Consider the following 20,738-nt stretch of genomic DNA (forward strand, 5'->3'; position numbering starts at 1 on the left):
TGATTTGGCAATTGGCCTGTCCAGTCCATTCTGCTCCATTGACTACCCAATAGAATGACCTTTTAAGTAATGAACTCCTGATCATGTTACTCACCTTATTAAAATCTTTCTGTGACCTGTTTAAATCCTGGTGAGCTGGTAGAAAGCATAAATTTAACAATTTTGGAGAAGAGGAAAATAATCCATAAATTGATCTTTGCTAGAATCTAAGTTTCATGAAGGCAAGGGTGTGAGACTATACCTGTTTTGTCCTCTACTGTATCCACAATGCCTAGCACAGAGCCTGGCCCGTGGAGGGTGTTCACTAAATATTTGGTGAAATAAATAAAAGAGACTTCTAAGGATAGAATGAACTCTGTAATGTTGGATTGGAATTGAAGATATCAATACATACTCTTGAGTTTATAGCTAGATACCCACATAGAGATGTGTGCCTATATATGGTTTCTAACTCTATCTAATGAGAGGGCATTAGGCAGTGACACCCTAGAAGCAATGAATATGCCTAGTGTTATCTCCAATAAAGGGAAACAGAGATCTTTGGAGAAATTTGCTGATTGCAGACTGTGGTGGGAAAGGTACCTGAGCCTGGAACATCTGCGGTGCCAGAAAAGGAAGTGCTAAAAAAATGATGGGATAGAATAGAATAATGAAAAAAAATGGTGAGAGTCTGTCCAAAGTTAGTGAGTTATCTCAGTTCACAATCAGTTACAGATCAATCTCATTGTTCTACTCTTTCTCCCCCTCTTACTACCACACTTGACTAGTCTTAAAAAAAGGAATGGGGCCATGCTTAACCCAGGAGCAACTGGAAGGGACACCAATGACCAAGTCAGATATTTTGAACAACAAAATAATAATAGTAATGATTTATAACCCATAGAGTAAATACGAATCCATTATGGACCCATAGAAATAAATATTAATTATTTATATCTACTGATAAAAATAAGTGAATAAATTAGGGGAGGAGGAAAAACGCTTCCTTATGGTAACATTCCAATTAAAGTAGAAGGTTTGATAAAAATACGAAATCACCATTTGCAAACACCACAAGAATAAATGATGCAGGTAAGAATCATTAATGGATGCTAAAATTAGTGGGTGAATGTTAACAGGATATTTACATAGAAAGTGTCTCCCCAAAGATATTTAAGTAAAAAGGGCAGTACAGTAGGTGTTTTATAGTGGCCAAATCTGGTAGACATTATCTTAACAAAGTGATCAAAGTTAAATAGCCACTGTGGGTTAAATCCACACCATGTTCCTTCCGATATGATGCTCTGAGAAGGACACAACATCTCTTCTGTGATATTATTGCACAAACTATGTATGACCTAAGTTCAATCATGAGGAAACATCAGGTAAACCAAAATTGAGGGTTATTCTGCCAAATAACTGGCCAGTGCTCTTCAAAAATGTCAAGGTCATGAAAGACAAAGACTGAGGAACTGTCCCCTATTAAAAGAGACTACAGAGACTTGACAAGTAAATGGAATGTGTGATGGTGAATTGGAGTCCTGGGTGGGACATTAGTGGGTCAATTGGTAAAATAAGCTCATGATAAAAGTCAGTTTTCATTTCCTGATTTTGATAATTATACCGTGATAATATAAGATGTTAACATTTGGAGAATATGGGGCAAAAAGTGTAGAGAAATTTGTTTTTGTAACATTTTTGTAATTCTGAAATTATTTTAAAATGAAAAGGTGTTTTTTTGTTTATTTGTTTTTTGAGACAGAGTCTTGCTCCATTGCCCAGGCTGGAGTGTAGTGGTGCAATCTTGGCTCACTGCAACCTCCGTCTCTCAGGTTCAAGTGATTCTCCTGCTTCAGCCTCCCGAGTGGCTGCGGCTGAGACTGCAGGTGTTCTCCACCATGCCCGGCTAATTTTTGTCTTTTTAGTAGAGACAGGATTTCACCATGTTGACCAGGCTGGTCTAAAACTCCTGACCTCAGGGGATCCACCCACCTTGGCCTCCCAAAGTACTGGGATTACAGGCGTGAACCACCATGCCTGGCCAAAAGTTTTTTAAAAAGTAAAATAGAGTCAGATCCAGTGGTGCATCCCAGTACTTTGGAAGGCCAAGATGGGTGGACCACTTGAGCCCAGGAGCTTGAGATGAGCCTGGGCAACCTGGCGAAACCCCATCTCTACAAAAAAAAAGAAAAAAAAAAAAAACCCAGAAATTAGCTGGGCATGGTGGTGCACACCTGGAGTCCCAGCTCCCTGGGAGGCTGAGGTGGGAGGATTGCTTGAGCCTGGGAGGTTGAGGCTGCAGTGAGCCCAGATCACACCACTGCACTCTAGCCTGAGCAACAGAGTGAGAACCTGTGTCAAAAAAAAAAAAAAAAAGTAATATAAAAGTCACTTCTAATGGCCTTGTATTGCCCTTGCTTACCTACTAGCTTCTTTCTCTCTTCTACCCACTGCTGTTTCCCAGGTGAACTCTGAGCTCTAGCACCTGGCTACTGACTTTCTTTAGTTTCATGAATGTACCACCTCCTTCTCCTTCAGATCCTAATGCTAGGAAGAAGCATGGTATTCCCTTTGCGTGGAAGGCACTTCCTTTGCACTTTATCAGTTTGTTCTTTAAGGCTGATGTTATTCCAGAAAATCCTTTCTGACCCGCTAAACCAGGGGTTTCATATGTCTTCTACTTTTTCATAGCATTTTAATCACAGCTGCCATGAAATTATTCATCATGGAATTGATTGAAGTCTCTCTTATTCACGTGAATTTAATGTCCATAAGAGATAGAGGAAATTTATCTTCTTGCTCAATACTGTTTCCCTAGTACCTTGCATAGGCTCTTAGTAACTGTTTGAGGAATTAATGCAAGAGATGCCATGAACATCCTCTCACCTTCCTCCCACCCGCCATAACAACTTGATAACACTGGAGACAGGAGAATTTAAGTTTGAAAAGATGAAGGTGGGGACCAGAATTGGTGACAGTGATCACCAGAGGAGACCTAGGATTTGACAAGGGAGGAGGAAGAATAAAAAAATTACTCAGCCGGGTGTGGTGGCTCACGCCTGTAATCCCAGCACTTGGGGAGGCAGGTGGATCATGAGGTCAGGAGATCAAGACTGTCCTGGCTAACATGGTGAAACCCGTCTCTGCTAAAAATACAAAAAAATTTAGCAGGGCGTGGGGTGGCGGGTGCCTGTAGTCCCAGCTATACGGGAGGCTGAGGCAGGAGAATGGTGTGAACCCGCGAGGCGGAGCTTGCAGTGAGCCGAGATTGCGCCACTGCACTCCAACCTGGGTGACTGAGCAAGACTCCGTCTCAAAACAAACAAAAAAACTCTGTCTCAAAACAAACAAAAAAAATTCAGGTTTGGCTGGGTGCGGTGGCTCACGCCTATAATCCCAGCACTTTGGGAGGCTGAGGTGGGCGGATCACCTGAGGTCAGGAGTTCAAGACCAGCCTGGCCAACATGATGAAACCCCGTCTCCACTAAAAATACAAAAAGTACCCGGGCACAGTGGTGCGTGCCTGTAATCCCAGCTACTCGGGAGGCTGAGGCAGGAGAATCACTTGAACCTAGCAGGCAGAGGAGATTGCACCATTGCATTCCAGCCTGGGCAACAGAGTGAGACTCCATCACAAACAAACAAACAAACAATTCAGGTTTAATCATCAGCTGGGTCAAGATGCACAGTTGAAATGACACTTGAGTCACTTTTCCAGCAGCATGTATAACAAAGTATTCCCAAATCTTTGAACATGAAGGTTTTGTTTATTTTTAATAAAAATACTCTCTATATATGGTGAAATGCTATATTCCATGGCTGTATTCCATATTTATGCTAATTAGCATATTTGGTATACTAAAACTTCCTATAGTATTTTAATAAAATTACTATTTGCCCATGGTAAAACACTTTGTGCCTTGATGGTAGATACTGTGCTGTTTCAGCCTAAATCCCATCTTCATGGGTGATGATCCCTTAGGTGCTGGGAATTGTAGCTGTTGATATCTTGAAGCCTTTTTTTTTTTTTTTTCCTGGGCATTGCCTTAGGATATAGAAAGTTGTCTTGCCCAGGATTGTGCTCCCAGGAGCCCATCGCCAGTGACTGGCTGATGCAGGATACAAAGATCCAGCTTCCTTGCTCATTTGAGGATGTGACTGAGGGATCTTTCCAGTTCCAGAGCTCATCATAGAATCAACTGAGGACTCAGTTGCAGCTATAGTAGGGGTCAGTGTCTCCCTGTGACTAATCCTGACTTCCCCATTTCATTGCAAGTGTATTTGCTAATTGTGCCCTCCTGAAATTTCTTGCATGCAAATCTTGGTTTCATAGTGTTTCCAAGGAACTCAGTCTATGAAACTCCCCAGTTAATCTCCCCACCCCTAATGGTTGCCATCATGGAAACCTCTTTCTGTGTCTATTATGCTTTGTTCTGCCACCCCCCCAAATGTTTAATAACTTTTAACATATATACAAAAATATACCCAAATTAAATGTACACTCAATGAATTTTCAAAAATGTTCAGTAGTGTTTTTATGAACCAAAGAACAAGAAAATGAATTCAAGTTGTGTGAGACAAGTCTATGTTTACAACCTCCTCATGGTGAAAACTTTGAGAGAGAAGGGTGTGTTGCCAAGGGAAGTTGGAAGTTTCTCAGATTTTAAAAGAGCAGTTTTCTTTTGGTTGACTGCAGTACACTCAAACATTAGAGGAACATTTTATTTTTTTACTAGAGATGGAGTCTTGCTACGTTGCCCAGGCTGGTCTTGAACTCTTGTATTCAAGCAATCTTCCTGTCCCAGCCTCCCAAAGTGCTGAGATTACAGGTGTGAGCCACATCACCTGGACTAGAGGAGCATTTTAAGTATACTTTATCACACATTTAGGTGAAGAAAGGAAAGTAATGAATATCAGGAACAGGTGATATTCACAGAAAAACTGTGAATCATTTCACTAGGAAGAGAGGAAAAAATATCTATCAAAAGTTCAAACATCTATAAATCAAACATGTCAAAATGTTGCAAAAATTTGATTAACCAAGATTTTTCTATCCATCAAGCTTAATAAAATTTATAGGTCGGCCGGTTGCAGTGGCTTATGCCTATAATCCCAGCACTTTGGGAGGCTGAGGCAGGTGGATCACAAGGTCAAGAGATCGAGACCATCCTGGCCAACATGGTGAAACCCGTTTCTAATAAAAATACAAAAATTAGCTGGGCATGGTGGTGCGTGCCTGTAGTCCCAACTATTTGGGAGGTGGAGGCAGGAGAATCGCTTGGACCTGGGAGGCGGAGGGGGCAGTGAGCCCAGATCATGCCACTGCAGTTCATTCTGGCAACAGAGCAAGACTACATCTCTAAATAAATAAATTAATTAATAAATTAATTTTATAGGTCAACACAAGCTCTTTTGATTTTAAAGGAAAATTTCAAGAATCCTTCCATGATTTTACTAACCAATAATAAACATGGCTTTCATTGAAGATGTTCAGTTCACATCCTGTTCAGTCATTTCCATCTCTACCACCAGCATCACACTCGTCCTTACCAGCCTGGATGATATAATAACCAATTTCCTAATCTGTTTTTGTTTCTACTCTTTTTTTTTTTTTTTTTTTTTTTTTTTTTTTTGAGACGGAGTCTCGCTCTGTTGCCCAGGCTGGAGTGCAGTGGCCAGATCTCAGCTCACTACAAGCTCCGCCTCCCGGGTTTACGCCATTCTCCTGCCTCAACCTCCTGAGTAGCTGGGACTACAGGTGCCCGCCACCTCGCCCGGCTAGTTTTTTTGCATTTTTTAGTAGAGACGGGGTTTCACTGTGTTAGCCAGGATGGTCTCAATCTCCTGACCTCGTGATCCGCCTGTCTCGGCCTCCCAAAGTGCTGGGATTACAGGCTTGAGCCACCGCGCCCGGCCTGTTTCTACTCTTAACTCTGCCACAGTCTGTTCTTTACACAGAGCCAAGGTGACCTTTTTAAAGCATAAATCAGATCATGTCACAGCTCTGCTTAAAACTCTCCAGTGGATTCCCATCACGCTTAAAAAAAAATCTTAGTCTAAAAGGTCCCCTCTATGATCTGGCTGCTGACTGCCTTTCACACCTCATCTTATATTGCTTTCCTTCTGGTCCACTTACCCTCTAGCTCCAATAGATTGTGTGTTCCTCTAAAGCAGGAGTCTTGGCAGAGGTCAAATTTTTCTGGAGACCTATTTTTATACTGCCAAAACTAAGAATGGTTTTTATATTTTTAAAGGGTTGTAAAACAACAAGAACAAAAAGAATATGCAACAAGAGACTTTCTGGGACTTAACAAAGCCTAAAATATTTACTATGTGGTGCTGCAGAAGAAATTTGCCAACCGCAGCTTGAAAGCCTTACTCCTGCATTAGGATTTTCACATTAGTTGTTCCCTCTGCATCCTCTACCACCAGCCGTATGGATGGCTCTTCCTTTTAATTCACGTTTCATCTAGTCAAGGAGGCCTTTAATGACCATCTTTTTTTTTTGGAGATGAAGTCTTGCTTTTGTCTCCCCAGCTGGAGTGTGATGGTGCAATCTTGGCTCATTGCAACCTCTGCCTCCCGGCTTCAAGTGATTCTCCTCCCTCAGCCTCCTAAGTAGATGGAATTACAGGCACCTGCCACCAAGCCTGGCTAAATTTTTTTTTTTTTTTTTTTGAGGCGGAGTCTTGCTCTGTCACCCAGGCTGGAGTGCAGTGGCCGGATCTCAGCTCACTGCAAGCTCCGCCTCCCGGGTTCCCGCCATTCTCCTGCCTCAGCCTCCCGAGTAGCTGGGACTACAGGCGCCCGCCACCTCGCCCGGCTAGTTTTTTGTATTTTTAGTAGAGACGGGGTTTCACTGTGTTAGCCAGGATGGTCTCGATCTCCTGACCTTGTGATCCGCCCGTCTCGGCCTCCCAAAGTGCTGGGATTACAGGCTTGAGCCACCGCGCCCGGCCCTAATTTTTGTATTTTTAGTAGAGATGGGGTGTCACCATGTTGGCCAGGCTGGTCTTGAACTCCTAACCTTAGGTGATCCACCTGCCTCGGCCTCCCAAAGTGCTGGGATTACAGGCGTGAGCCACCGTGCCAGGCCACGACCATCTAATCTAAATATTCTACCAGATCGGTCACTCACATCACCCTTTTGTTCTTTCTAGCGCTTATACCTATCTGATATTTTTTTAATTTTTGTTTTTAGTAACCATCTTTTTCCTTCCCTCTCCCGCTCCCCTTTGTAGGCTAAGCTTGTCTTTTTGCTTTACTACTTTTGAGTATTCTTGATCATGCATGTAGATGGAAGGAGGAATAGTAAGTGTTGGGAGCCTACCATATAATATGTACTCAGTAAATGTATTGAATGAATGAATTTGAAGATTATTTCTGCATATGAAGTTTAGGGCTTGTGCTTTCTTTTTTGTTCTAAGAGGACCAACCGTGCAAACTGCAGTAACTTTAGAAAGAAGCCTCTTTAGAAAGGAGACAAAACAATACCTTTCCCTTAAGAGAACGGATAAACTTCTCTTTTCCTCCTCCTGTCTCTTCTGGGAAAGGCCAAGGATGTTTAGAGTGGGATGTTTCAAAGGAATGCTTTATGGGCTGTCTTAGTCTGTTTTCTTTCACTTATGACAGAATATTGGAAAGTGGGTAATTTATAAATAAAATAAACTTATTTCTTACAGTTATGTAGGCTGAGAAGTCTAAGGTTGAGGTGCTGTATCTGCCACATCTGTTGAGGGCCTTCTTGCTGGTGGAGACTGCAGAGTCCCAAGGCTATGTAGGGCATCACATGTCGAGGGTACTAAGCTCAGGTTTCTCTTCCTCTTCCTGTAAAGCCAGCAGTCCCACTTTCATCATAACCCATTAATTCATTAACCCATTAATCCATGAGTGGATTAATCCATTCATGAGGGCAGAGCCCACATAATCTAGTTACCTCTTCAAGGCTCCACCTCTCAATACTGCCACGCTGGGGATTAAGTTTCAACATGAGTTTTGGAGGACACAAACATTCAAACCGTAGCAAGGGTTTATATTTGAAAAAAAAGAAAACTATTTTTTCCTTTCGTCTTTTTCTTTCTTTCTTTTCTTTTTTCCTTCCTTCCTTCCTTCCTTCCTTCCTTCCTTCCTTCCTTCCTTCCTTCCTTCCTTCCTTCCTTCCTTCCTTCCTTCCTTCCTTCCTTCCTTCCTTCCTTCCTTCCTTCCTTCCTTCCTTCCTTCCTTCCTTCCTTCCTTCCTTCCTTCCTTTCTTTCCTTTCTTTCCTTTCTTTCCTTTCTTTCTTCTTTCTTTCTTCTTTTTGAAACGGAATTTTGCTCTTGTTGCCCCGGATGAGTGCAATGGTGTGATCTTGGCTCACTACAACCTCTACCTCCTGGGTTCAAGCGATTCTTCTGCCTCAGCCTCCTGAGTCCCTGGGATTACAGGCGCCTGCCACCACGCCCAGCTAATTTTGTTATTTTTAGTAGAGACGGGGTTTCACCATATTGGCCGGGCTGGTCTCAAACTCCTGAGCTCAGGTGATCCACCCGCCTCGGCTTCCCAAAGTGCTGGGATTATAGACATGAGCCATCGTGTCCACCCTGTCTTTTTCTTTTGGGAGAGACATTTTTCATAAGGCTAAGACTAATTGAAGTCTGTCACTAAGAGGCTCTGAGGCTTTTGGGTGAAGAGTTTAGGTGGAGGCTTCTGCCTGGGAGATGGGTTTAACTCTGGAACACTAAGAGGAGCTAGGTTTGGTCTAAAAAGAGAAGCTGAGAACAATCTGAATAGGCTTGTTCTAGGTGATTAGGTCTTGGGGAGAAAGGTAAAAAAAGGTCCAATAACCACAAGTCTTGGATTTTTCTGAAATTTATTTCAAATTGTCAGACCACATGCTTTGACTTTTATTTGTTTATTTTTCTTTGAGGCGGAGTCTCACTCTGTTGCCCAGGCTGGAGTTCAGTGTCAGGATCTAAGCTCACTGCAACCTCCGCCTCCTAGGTTCAAGTGATTCTCTCGCCTCAGCCTCCCAAGAAGCTGGGACCACAGGCGCATGCTATCACACCCGACTAATGTTTGTATTTCTAGTGGAAATGGGGTTTCACCATGTTGTCCAGGTTGGTCTCAAACTCCTGACCTCAGGTGATCTGCCCACCTTGGCCTCCCAAAGTTCTAGGATTACAGGAGTGAGCCACATGCCCGGCCTTAAAATTTTTTTATAGAGAAAAGTCTATGTTGTGCAGCCTGGTCTCAAATTCCTGGTCTCGAGTGATCACGCTGCCTCGGCCTCCCATTGTGTTGGGATTACAGCTATGAAACACTGTGCCCGACCATCCAGCCATGTTTTTATATGCCTTCAATCAAATGATTTTTAAAATTTTTTTAAATTTTTTTTGAGATGGAGTCTCGCTGTGTCACCCAGGCTGGAGTGCAGTGGTGTGATCTTGGCTTACTGCAACCTCTGCCTCCTGGGTTCAGGTGATTCTTGTGCCTCAGCCTCCTGAGTAGGTGAGAGTACAGGCTTATGCCACCATGCCCGGCTAAGCCTGACTTTTGATTGAGAAAAAATATGATCACCAAAGGAAGAAACACCTGAAGGCAGAGGCCTGATTGTATGTAAAGAAAATGTAGGCACTGATGTTATTCCCAGTTATGCCTGGGTGTGGCTGTTGGTGAGGGATAACAGTTAAGCCTCGGAATAAAAATAGACCTGAATTTATTCACCTACTAGTTATGTCACCTTGGGTAAATTATTAATCTTTTTTTTTTTGTTTTTGAGATGGAGTCTCACTCTGTCCCCCAGGCTGGAGTTCAGTGGTGTGACCTCAGCTTACTGCAACCTCCGCCTCCCAGTCTCCCAGGTTCAAGTGGTTCTCCCACCTTAGCTTTCTGAGTAGCTGGGATTGCAGGCATGCACCACCATGCCCAGCTAATTTTTATATTTTTGTAGAGACGGGGTTTTGCCATCTTGGCCAGGCTGGTCTTGAACTCCTGACCTCCGGTGATCTGCCCACCTCAGCCTCCCAAAGTGCTGGGATTATAGGCGTGAGTCACCGTGACCAGCCATTATTGATCATTTCTAAGATTCCTTATCTGAAAAATGAGAAGAATGATAGCTTACATCTTTTAGGATTATTATGAGGATTAACTGATAAGACATGTAAAATTCTTATCTAGATGCCTACATAGACTAAATGATCAGGGAATGCTAGTTAGTGTAAACATCATCACCAGATGATGAGGAAATTCTCTCAATACACAAATTTTTAAAACTAATTTTAAAATCTGGCTAGGTGCAGTGGCTCATGCATGTAATTCTTGTGCTTTGGGAGGCCAACAGGGAGGACCCCTTACGACCAGGAGTTTGAGACCAGCCTGGGCAACATAACAAGACCCCAACTCTACAGAATATTTTTTTAAAAATTGGCATCCTGTGGGTGTTTAAGAATATGTCCCACTGTATATTTTTCTTTTATAAGCAGGAAACAGGATATAGGAAGAGGTGGGATAAGAAATACCTGCGTAGCAAGATCATTGTTTTTCTTTTTTTTTTAAATTGTAGCTCTGAGGCATTTTATTATAAAAACTTAGTACTCATATACATAAACTAATATGAACTTAAAAATTCATCATACATTTACTTCATTTTTTAGCTTGACCTTCTAGTAAATCTTTAGCTTCATTGATTTTGGCTGCTATATAAGGAGATCCTCCTTTGTCAGAATGATTTAAAAGCATAATTCGTCGATGAGCATCTCTTATTTTCCCTTTATTGGCAGTAGGGCTTACACCTAGTATTAATGCTGCTTCCCGTTTTGTCATTTTGGGTTCAAACCCACCTCTATAATAGCCACCACTGAAGGCAGATTTTGGTAGGCTTCGAAAAACTTGTTTTACTTGAGGCTCCATATGCTTCATGGCTTGCAAAACATAACGGCCTGCAAATCCTGCAGCAGCAATGGTCAGTCCAACTGCTACCACTGTACTGGCCATGGCTCCGGCTGCACTCCCTTGCTTCCACCGGGAGCACGGCTCATCCCAGCTCAGAGGGCGCGGCCAACACCTGCACGCCTTTACCAGAGAGCGACGCAACCCCCAACCTCAAGCACCAAGATCATTGTTTTTCTAGAAACATGGGATTAACACAACTAATTTGACTCCTGACATTAAGTGGGAAAGAGAGAAGAAAATCTATACTTAGGTGTAGATTCTAGACCATCCCATCTACTGGACAATCTCATCCACATGTCAGTATTAGCTTTGGATTTCATACATTGACCTTTACTGCTTTACAGTTTATTAAAAATGCTTTATTGGGCTGGGCACAGTGGCTCACGCCTGTAATCCCAACACTTTGGGAGGCCAAGTTGCGTGGATCACTTGAGGCCAGGAGTTCGAGACCAGCCTGGCCAACATGGCGAAACCCTGTCTCTACTAGAAATACAAAAATTTGCCAGGTGTGATGGTACATGCCTGTAATCCCAGCTACTCCGGGGGCTGAGGCATGAGAATTGCTTGAACCTGGGAGGCGAATGTTGCAGTGAGTCTAGATCGAGTCATTGCACTCCAGCCTGGGCTATGGAGCGAGACTGTCTCCAACAACAACAAAAAAATGCTTTTGGCTGGGTGCTATGGCTCACGCCTATAGTCCCAGCATTTTGGGAGGCTGAGGCAGGAGGACTACTTGAGCCCAGGAATTTGAGACCAGCCTGAACAACCTAGTGAGACTTTGTCCCTACAAACAAAAAAGGCAGGAGGATTTTTTTTTTCTTGAGCCTTGGAGTCAAGACTGCAATGAGCCACGATCATGCTGCTATACTCCCTGCTGGGATACAGGAATAAGAAGACCCTGTCTCAAAAAAAAAAAAAAAAAAAAAGATGCTTTAATGCACACTTATATGATTTTAATTATTTAGGCAGCTGTTAATGTTATCTCCATTTTATTCCAGAGGAAACAAAGACTGAGAAATTGAGAACATGAGTTTTATTTATTTATTTATTTACTTATTTTTTTTTAATTTTAAAAAACATAAGATCTCTCTCTGTTGCCCAGGCTGGTCTTGAACTCCTGGGCTTAAGCAAGCTCCGCCTCCCGGATTCACGCCATTCTCCCGCCTCAGCCTCCCGAGTAGCTGGGACTACAGGCGCCTGCCACCACGCCTGGCTAATTTTTTGTATTTTTAGTAGAGATGGGGTTTCACCATGTTAGCCAGGATGGTCTCAATCTCCTGACCTCGTGATCCACTGGCCTTGGCCTCCCAAAGTGCTGAGATTACAGGCGCGAGCCACCGCGCCCGGCCAAACATGGGTTTTAGAGCTAGATTGCCTGGGTTGGAATCCTGTCTTCTCTACTTGCCAACATTATAGCCCAGGACAAGTTACTTTAGCCTCAGAATCCTCGTCTGTGAAATGGGGATGATGCAGGTACTTAACTCTTAGAGTTGTACAAAATTATTCTTCATGTAAATAAAGTACACATCATTGCAACTAATATGAGTTCAATAAATATTGGTTATTGTTAATCACCTAGGGACAGGCAGCTAGTAAGTGGTAGTGCTAGTATCTGCATTTAGATAATTAGATTTTATATCCCATGTCCTTTTTACACTTCACCTCCATAATATAATGTTAATACCTGTTACTGTGATGATATCATGATCTGTTAGCAGCATTAGGGCAAGTGGTCTAATTTATTTTTTCAAAAGTGGTAGGAGATTAAAGTATCTCTTTTAGGACAGTTGGCACACATATCTATTTCTCAGCTTCCTCAAGAAGAGAATAGATATGACTTCAGATTACAGCTATGCCAAAAACCTGTAGATTTTGCTTCAGTTGGTTAGAGCAAGGGGCTGAGGATACCAGTCTGCAACACGACAAGACAGAAATAGCACATACTAAATTGAACCATTGGGAGACTTCTTGTAGTATAGTTGAAAAGGCTTGCTTCCTAATGAATTGGAAGACCTGAATTCTAATCTTGGACTCACCACTTATTAGTTGTGTCTTGTAACATCTCTGAGCCTGGATTTTCACATCTTTAAGATAGGGATCCCAACAGTCATCCTAAGTGCTGTCGCCTGCTCACATAGTCCCTTTGTAGAAATTCGGAAAAAAGAGGCTAGGTGTGGTGGCTCACGCCTATAATCCCACCACTTTAGGATGCTGAGGTGGGTGGATCACCTGAGGTCAGGAGTTCGAGACCAGCCTGGCCAACATAGTGAAACCCTGTCTCTACTAAAAATACAGCCAGACGTCGTGGTGGGCACCTGTAATCCCAGCTACTTGGGAGGCTGAGGCAGAAGAATTCCTTGAACCCAGGAGGTAGAGGTTACAGTGAGCTGAGATCACGCCATTGTACTCCAGCCTAAGCGCAGAGCGAGACTCTGTCCCAAAAAAAAAAAAAAAAAAAAAACCAGAAAAAGGGACCCCTTCCTTTGGACACATGCAGCTTTACAGTAAGGTTTATGAACTTGGTGAGAAGAGCATGCTCTAAATTTCCATCTTCACTAGCCTTCTTGGCTAGCCTTCTGGCACACTGAACAATCTGCAGAAGTGAATGTGAAGGTCCTGTCTATACTGTCTTCACTGCACAGGGCTGTTAGCATCAAGTGAGATAATAAAGGTGAAGGAGTTAGATAAAGTCTAATGCCTCTGTGAATGTAAGACACTGATATTACACAAATACTACTTGGTTTCAGATACTAGAATCCAAGGGCAACCTGCGTAGACATATTGACTCTTGCCCTTTTTTTTTTTTCCTGATAGTCCCTGTGACTCATCAGCTTGTACAGAACCTACTAGCTGCTGGCTGTTAAAGTAGAGGTTGTAGCAAACAAAGGTTTTCTCCATTACTTCAAGCCTGGACCAGCCTTGCTCACTGGATCTCTGAAGACTAAAATTAGTACTTTTGATGAATAATCATCTTAAAAACAGTCAACTGGCCAGGCGCAGTGGCTCACGCTTGTAATCCCAGCACTTTGGGAGGCTGAGGTGGGTGGATCACCTGAGGTCAGGAGTTTGAGACCAGCCTGGCCAACATGGCGAAACCCCATCTTTACTGAAAATACAAAAATTAGCTAGGTGTGGTGGTGTGTGCCTGCAATCCCAGCTACTCGAGAGGCTGAAGCAGGATAATTGCTTGAGCCCAGGAGGTAGAGTGAGCCGAGATAGTGCGCCATTGCACTCCAGCTTGGGCAACAGAGCAGGACTCAGTCTCAAAAAGAAGAAGAAAAAAAAACAAATAGTCAAGAAATTATCTTGAAGACAAATGATGATGATGATGATGATGATGATTATTATTTTGAGATGGAGTTTTGCTCTTGTTGCCCAGGCTGGAGTGCAGTGGTGTGATCTTGGCTCACTGCAAACTCTGCTTCCCGGGTTCAAGTGATTCTCCTGTCTCACCTCCTGAGTAGCTGAGATTACAGGTGCATGCCATCACACCTGGCTAATTTTTGTATTTTTAGTAGAGATGGGGTTTCATCATATTGGTCAGGCTGGTCTCAAACTCCTGACCTCAGGTAATCTGCCCGCCTCTGCCTCCCAAAGTGCTGGGATTGTACAGGCAGGAGCCACCACGCCCTGCCAGAAGACATATGATTTTAGGATACCCTGCAGTAAGACTGGGTCTTGCCCATCAGTGGAATTCAGAATTATTTGGTTAGAGCTTATGTCTGGTTTTCAGGGAAAGGTCATTACATAAAAGCTTTGTGTCAGTGGGAGAAAGAAAAGTTGCTGAATCACAGTTTGCCCTCTTAACACACCTTTGGAGTCCAAGCTATCTCCTGGGCTTCATGGATCAAGTAGGACAAGAGGACTTGCTTGTGTGAGGAGCCAAAAGACAGCTGTAGAGTCAAGCAGAACTGAAATTAGGTCCTAGTTCTGCCACGAGTTTTGTGACAGTGGGCAGGTAAGTCACTTAAGTTTATGTTTTATCATCTGCATCTGGGGACAGGAACAGTGTTTACCTCATAGATTTATTGTGTGGGTTAAATGAATTAATATGTGGAAAGTACCTAGCATTGTATCAGTATTTGCCACATAAACATTAGCTGCAGTTGTTACTAAGCTCTATGCAAGATATTATACTGGCTCTGAGAAAGAAAAAAAGATAAGTTGCAGTGCCTGGCCTCGAGAAACTTAGAGTTCTAGTTTGGGAATTAACGTAATTATATGCCAGAACAGGTAAACAGAAATGTAAAGCAATGAATATGTGGTACAGATAGATGATATATATGTCTATTTTGAAACGGAGTTTCACTCTTCTTAACTAGGCTGGAGTGCAATGGCATGATCTCGGCTCACTGCAACCTCCAACTCCTGGGTTCAAGTGATTCTCCTGCCTCATCCTCCCTAGTAGCTGGGATTACAGGCATGTGCCACCACGCCTCGCTAATTTTGTATTTTTAGTAGAGACGGGATTTCTCCATGTTGGTTAGGCTGGTCTCACGTGAGCCACCACGCCCGGCCATAGATGATATTGTTAGGAGGTAGGGTTTGAGCAGGGCTCTAAAGAAATGACAGAATGGCTGGGCGTGGTTACTCATACCTGTAATCCCAGTACTTTGGGAGGCTGAGGCTGGTGAATCACTTGAGGTCAGGAGTTTAAGACCAGCCTGGCCAACATGGTGAAACCCCATGTCTACTAAAAATACAAAAATCAGCCAGGTATGGTGGTTTGTACCTGTAATCCCCACTACTCAGGAATCTGAGGCAGGAGAATTGCTTGAACCCGGGAGGTAGAGGTTGCAGTGAGCCGAGATTGCGCCACTGCACTCCACCCTGGGTAACAGAGTGAGACTCTGTCTCAAAATAAAAAAAAAAAAAAAAGGAAAGAAAGGGCCAGGTGGTGGCTTGTGCCTGTAATCCCAGCACTTTGGGAGGCTGAGGCAGGCGAATCACGAGGTCAAGAGATCGAGACCATCCTGGCTAACATGGCTAACATCTCTACTAAAAATACAAAAAAATTATCTGAGCATGGTGGCGAGCACCTGTAGTTCCAGCTACTCAGGAGGCTGAGTCAAGAGACTCTTCAAAAAATATATATATATGTGTGTGTGTATATATATATATATATATGTATATAAAATATCTAGTGAACATTTTTTGACCTAAGATGAACACAAGTACATAAAATATATATATAAATATTAGTTCAAAAAATATAATTGAAGTCTGGAAACTGAGCATAGATGAAGGCTGCTTATCTTTTTCTCCTATTCCTATGGAATACACACACGTGTATATACTTGTGTCATATTCTGAAAAGGAATCTACAGCTAATAAACATCAGCTATAAGTATTTAATTTATCTGCACTATTTCATTATCATATGATGGTATGATGAAGAAGAATGACAAAGTATTAAATATATTAGGACGTTGGCCAGGCATGGTGGCTCATGCCTATAATCCCAGCACTTTGGGAGGCTGAGGAGGGTGAATCACCTGAGGTCAGGAGTTCAAGACCAGCCTGGCCAACATGACAAAATCCCATCTCTACTAAAAATACAAAAATTAGCTAGGCGTGGTGGTAGGCACCTTTAATCCCAGCTACTCAGGAGGCTGAGGCAGGATAATCGCGTGAACCCGGGAGGCGGAGGTTGCAGTGAGCCGAGATGGCATACCATTGCACTCCAGCCTGGGTGACAGAGCAAGACTTGGTCTCAGAAAAAAAGAAAAAAAAAAAAAAATTAGGATGTTAAAAGGGACTTAATATTATTTGGCATATTGAAAGAGTTGAGAGACTGGGCACGATGGCTCACGCCTGTAATCCCAGCACTTTGGTAGGCTGAGGTGGGCGGATCACCTGAGGTCAGGAGTTCGAGACCAGCCTGGCCAACATGGGGAAACCCCATCTCTACTGAAAATACAAAAATTAGCTGGGCTTGGTGGTGGGCGCCTGTGATCCCAGCTACTCAGGAGGCTGAGGCAGGAGAATCGCTTGAACCCAGGAGGCAGAGGTTTCAGTGAGCCGAGATTGCACCGCTGCACTCCAGCCTGGATGACAGGAGTGAAACTGTCTCAAAAAAAAAAAGAGTTGAGGTCCTTTTCTACATTATTACATTATCAGGAACCAGATTCTGTTTTTTAATACTCTTTATACGTTGTTTTTATATAGAAGCTAATTTCCAATGGAAGTGTAAACTGCTGCAAGCTTTCTAAAGCAAATTTTTGGCAAGGTGGTTCACGCCTGTAATCCCAGCACTTTGGGAGGTCAAGACAGGAGGATTGCTTGAGCCCAGGAGTTTGAAACCAGCCTGGGCAACATGGCAAAACTCTATCTGTACTACAAATACAAAAAATTAGCTGGGTGTGGTGGCCCAAGTGTATAATCCCAGCTGCTTGGGGGACTGAGGCAGGAGGATCCCTTGAGTCTGCGAGGTTGAGGCTGCAGTGAGCTCTGATGGTGCCACTGCACTCCAGCCTGGGAGACAGGGACCCTGCCTCAAAATAAGTAAATAAATAAATAAATAAAAATAAAAATAATAAAAAATAAATAAATACAATAAAATAATTTGTTAATATGTATCAAAAACAATGTTATGCCTTCCAATTGAGCAATTTCTTCTTTAGAAATATGGCTCAAGGAAACAATCAGTTTGGAAAATAGTGAAAACTTGGAGACAAATTAAATATCCTCCAACAGAAGAAAGGTAAATTATACTGAATTTCAATATGGAATGTCTTCGTAAACATTGAACTTTGTATTATTAAGCATAGGGTTTTTGGAACACATTTTATGGCAATAGAATCCATATAACTTCTCTTTGTCTAATGTTAAAGAAGTGCTTGACATTTCAACAAATTGGGATAAAAGGTATCTGTTCTTTGATTTGATAAACAAACTTTTATCCAGCATCTCTATGTTTGAGGCCCAGTACCTGGGTTACAAAGATGAATATAGTCCCAACCCTGCAGGTCTTCTAGGAAAGGCAGATGTGTAAACAAATAATTACGCTGAAATATGAAGAATAAATACTGTAATAGAGATATATGTATATTACAAAGTTGTATAAAGGAAGGAATCAGCAGTTCTGCTTACATGGTCAAGGAAAGCTTCAAAGAATGGACATTTGAGTTAGGTTGGCATGACTGGGAAGAGTACGTGTAGAAGAGTTAAGTTTGGGCTGGACACAGTGGCTCATGCCTGTAATCCCAGTACTTTGAGAGGCTGAGGTGGACGGATCACGAGATCAAGAGATCGAGATCATCCTGGCCAACATGGTGAAACCCCATCTACTAAAAATACAAAAATTAGCTGGGTATGGTGGCACACACCTGTAGTCCCAGCTACTCAGGAGGCTGAGGCAGGAGAATCACTTGAACCCGGGAGACGGAGGTTGCAGTGAGCCGAGATGCGCCACTGCACTCCAGCCGGGCAGCAGAGTGAGATTGTCTCAAAAACAAAAAACAAAACAACAACAACAACAAAAATAAACAAAGAGGTTTGTATTTTATCCTCATGGTAAGGGAAAAGTTATTAGAGAGTTTTAGGAAGGGGCATAACATGGTAAAACTATGTTTGGATGATTACTCAGGATTTAGTATGGAGGCCACATTTGGAAGAATACTAGATGAGAGACATTAGGAGATCACTGCTGAAGTTCAGGTACAGTATTATACTGGTTGTGAATGAAGATGAGGGGATGTCAGTCAGAAATTTAGGAGGCAGGATTAATAAGTTTTATCAACCAGTTAGACTTGTCTCTCAGGGAGAAGGGGAAGAATCATGTCCAGGTTCCTAACTTGTGTGACTACATTGATGGAGGTGCCATTAAGTAGGATAAGTTAACCAAATATAAATGTGCAAGCAAATGTATGGGAGAAGAGGTGCTAATAGGATCCTCTGATAGAGAAATAGTTAAATAGCGGTCTGTAGCTTAGTAAAAACATTTCATCCGGAGACCTAAATAGTGGTGAACTTTATGAATATAACATTGATTAAGGAGAGTGTGCAGAATTAGGAAAAGCCTGGGAGAGACTGTATTTAGGGGGCAGAAGATTGAGAAGAAACATTAAGAGATAAGTAAAGATACAGGAGAGCAGTATCTTAAATGAAAATGGAATAGTGTTGTATTAGTTTGCTACTGTTGTGTAACAAATCATCACAAGTTTAATGGCTTAAAACAACATTTATTAACAGTTCCGTAGGTCAGACGTGTGGTGCACCATGGTTAGGTTCTTTGTTCAGGGTGTTAATCAGCTGAAATTAAGATGGTGGCCAGGCTGAGTTCTCATCTAGAAGCTCTTGGGAGAAATCCTTCTTCAAGTGCCTTCTTGTTGTTGGAAGAATTGCAGTTATAGGATTTAGGTTCCTTTTTAGCTTCTAGCCTGGAATCTTGGGGAGGCATCTTATAATTGTTTTTATCAGAAGTGTTTTACGAAGAATGCACAAATAAAATAGGACTTGAAAAGTATGAGTTGGTCATTGGTGACTTTGGTAAGGTCAGTACCAAGAGTGATTTATGTAGAATGGTAGGGGCAGAAGCCAGACTGCAGTAAGTTGGGGAGTTAACTGGAAGTAAGGAAGTTAACTAAGACCTAGAGGTTTCTTTCAAATAGCCTGCCAGGAATGGGAATGAGAGAGTTGGGAATAACTAAACTAATTAGCTAGGTCTCAAGGAAGCTAGAAGGAATGGGTTCTAGACCACAGATGGAGGGATTAATTGTGGTCTTGTAGGGAGACTCAGCTTCCTCTGAGAAAGGAAAGGGAATATGGAAGGGAATACAGATAAGTTTGTAAGGGAGGGCTTGTTGGTGGGCAATGGGGAAATAGGAGACATTACTACCTAATAGCCTCCATATTCTCTTCGGAGTTACAGACAAGAGAACCTGGTACAGCAGCTCATGCCTTTAATCCCAACACTTTGGGAGGCCAAGGCAGGAGAATAACTGGAGGCCAGGCATTTGAGACCAGCCTGGGCGATGTGGCAGCACTCTATTGCCAGAAAATAAATAAATAAATAAATAAAATAAACAAACAAATAAAAATAAAATAAAATAAAAGTAAGGAAAAGGGAAAGAAAAATTAGCTGGGTGTGGTGGTATATGCCGGTGGTCCTAGGTACTTGGGAGACTGAGGTGGGAGGATCTCTTGAGCCAAGGAGATTAAGGCTACAGTGAGGGCTATGATTATGCCACCGAACTCTGGCGTGGGTGAAAGAAAAATTAGCTGGGTGTGGTGGTATATGCTGGTGGTCCTAGGTACTTGGGAGACTGAGGTGGGGGAATCTCTTGAGCCAAGGAGATCAAGGCTACAGTGAGGGCTATGATCATGCCACTTAACTCTGGCGTGGGTGACTGAGCAAGACTCTGTCTCTATAAAAAGAAAAATGTTACAGACAAACTCTATAAAAAAGGGAGGTAAAATTGGAATTGCTACTTCATGGCCAGGAGGCCCTTCATAAAATTATGGAATGAATGAAACAAATTAACCCAAGACTAACAGAGAGGTGAGAAACATAAAAAAACCCAAGGTGCTCTACATATTGTCCACTAAGCCACATCTGGCTCACCTGGCTACCTTTCTGCTCCCTTTCCTCTTCTGTTCTCAAACTTAGTCATGTCTGGAATTACTTAACAGATCCTCACTCAGAAGATGTGGACTTCCTGCAGTTTCCTGCATGTGAATTGCCTTAGCTTTTAACAATTTTAAAAGCTTTCTAGGTTACCTAGGGAATATCGAATAATTGACCAAAGTTATTTGAATTTTTCTTTTCTTACACTGTGAGCTCTTTGTAGTCAAGGAACTTTGCATCTTTTTTTTTTTTTTTTTTTTT

General features: G+C 42.4%; 1 protein-coding gene and 1 pseudogene across 3 annotated transcripts in view; one reads left to right on the top strand and one right to left on the bottom strand.

The window, feature by feature from the left end:
- CPEB3 (cytoplasmic polyadenylation element binding protein 3) overlaps positions 1-20,738 on the top strand; it is a 256,201-nt gene that overhangs the window by 15,470 nt on the left and 219,993 nt on the right. The gene's annotated exons all lie outside the window — the stretch shown is intronic.
- Positions 10,509-11,061, bottom strand: LOC104676495 (annotated as a pseudogene). The gene has a single exon (XR_749921.2). The product of XR_749921.2 is annotated as a mitochondrial import inner membrane translocase subunit TIM14 pseudogene (transcript).

The sequence above is a fragment of the Rhinopithecus roxellana genome, chromosome 11 (assembly GCF_007565055.1).
Source record: "Rhinopithecus roxellana isolate Shanxi Qingling chromosome 11, ASM756505v1, whole genome shotgun sequence".
NCBI lineage: Eukaryota > Metazoa > Chordata > Mammalia > Primates > Cercopithecidae > Rhinopithecus > Rhinopithecus roxellana.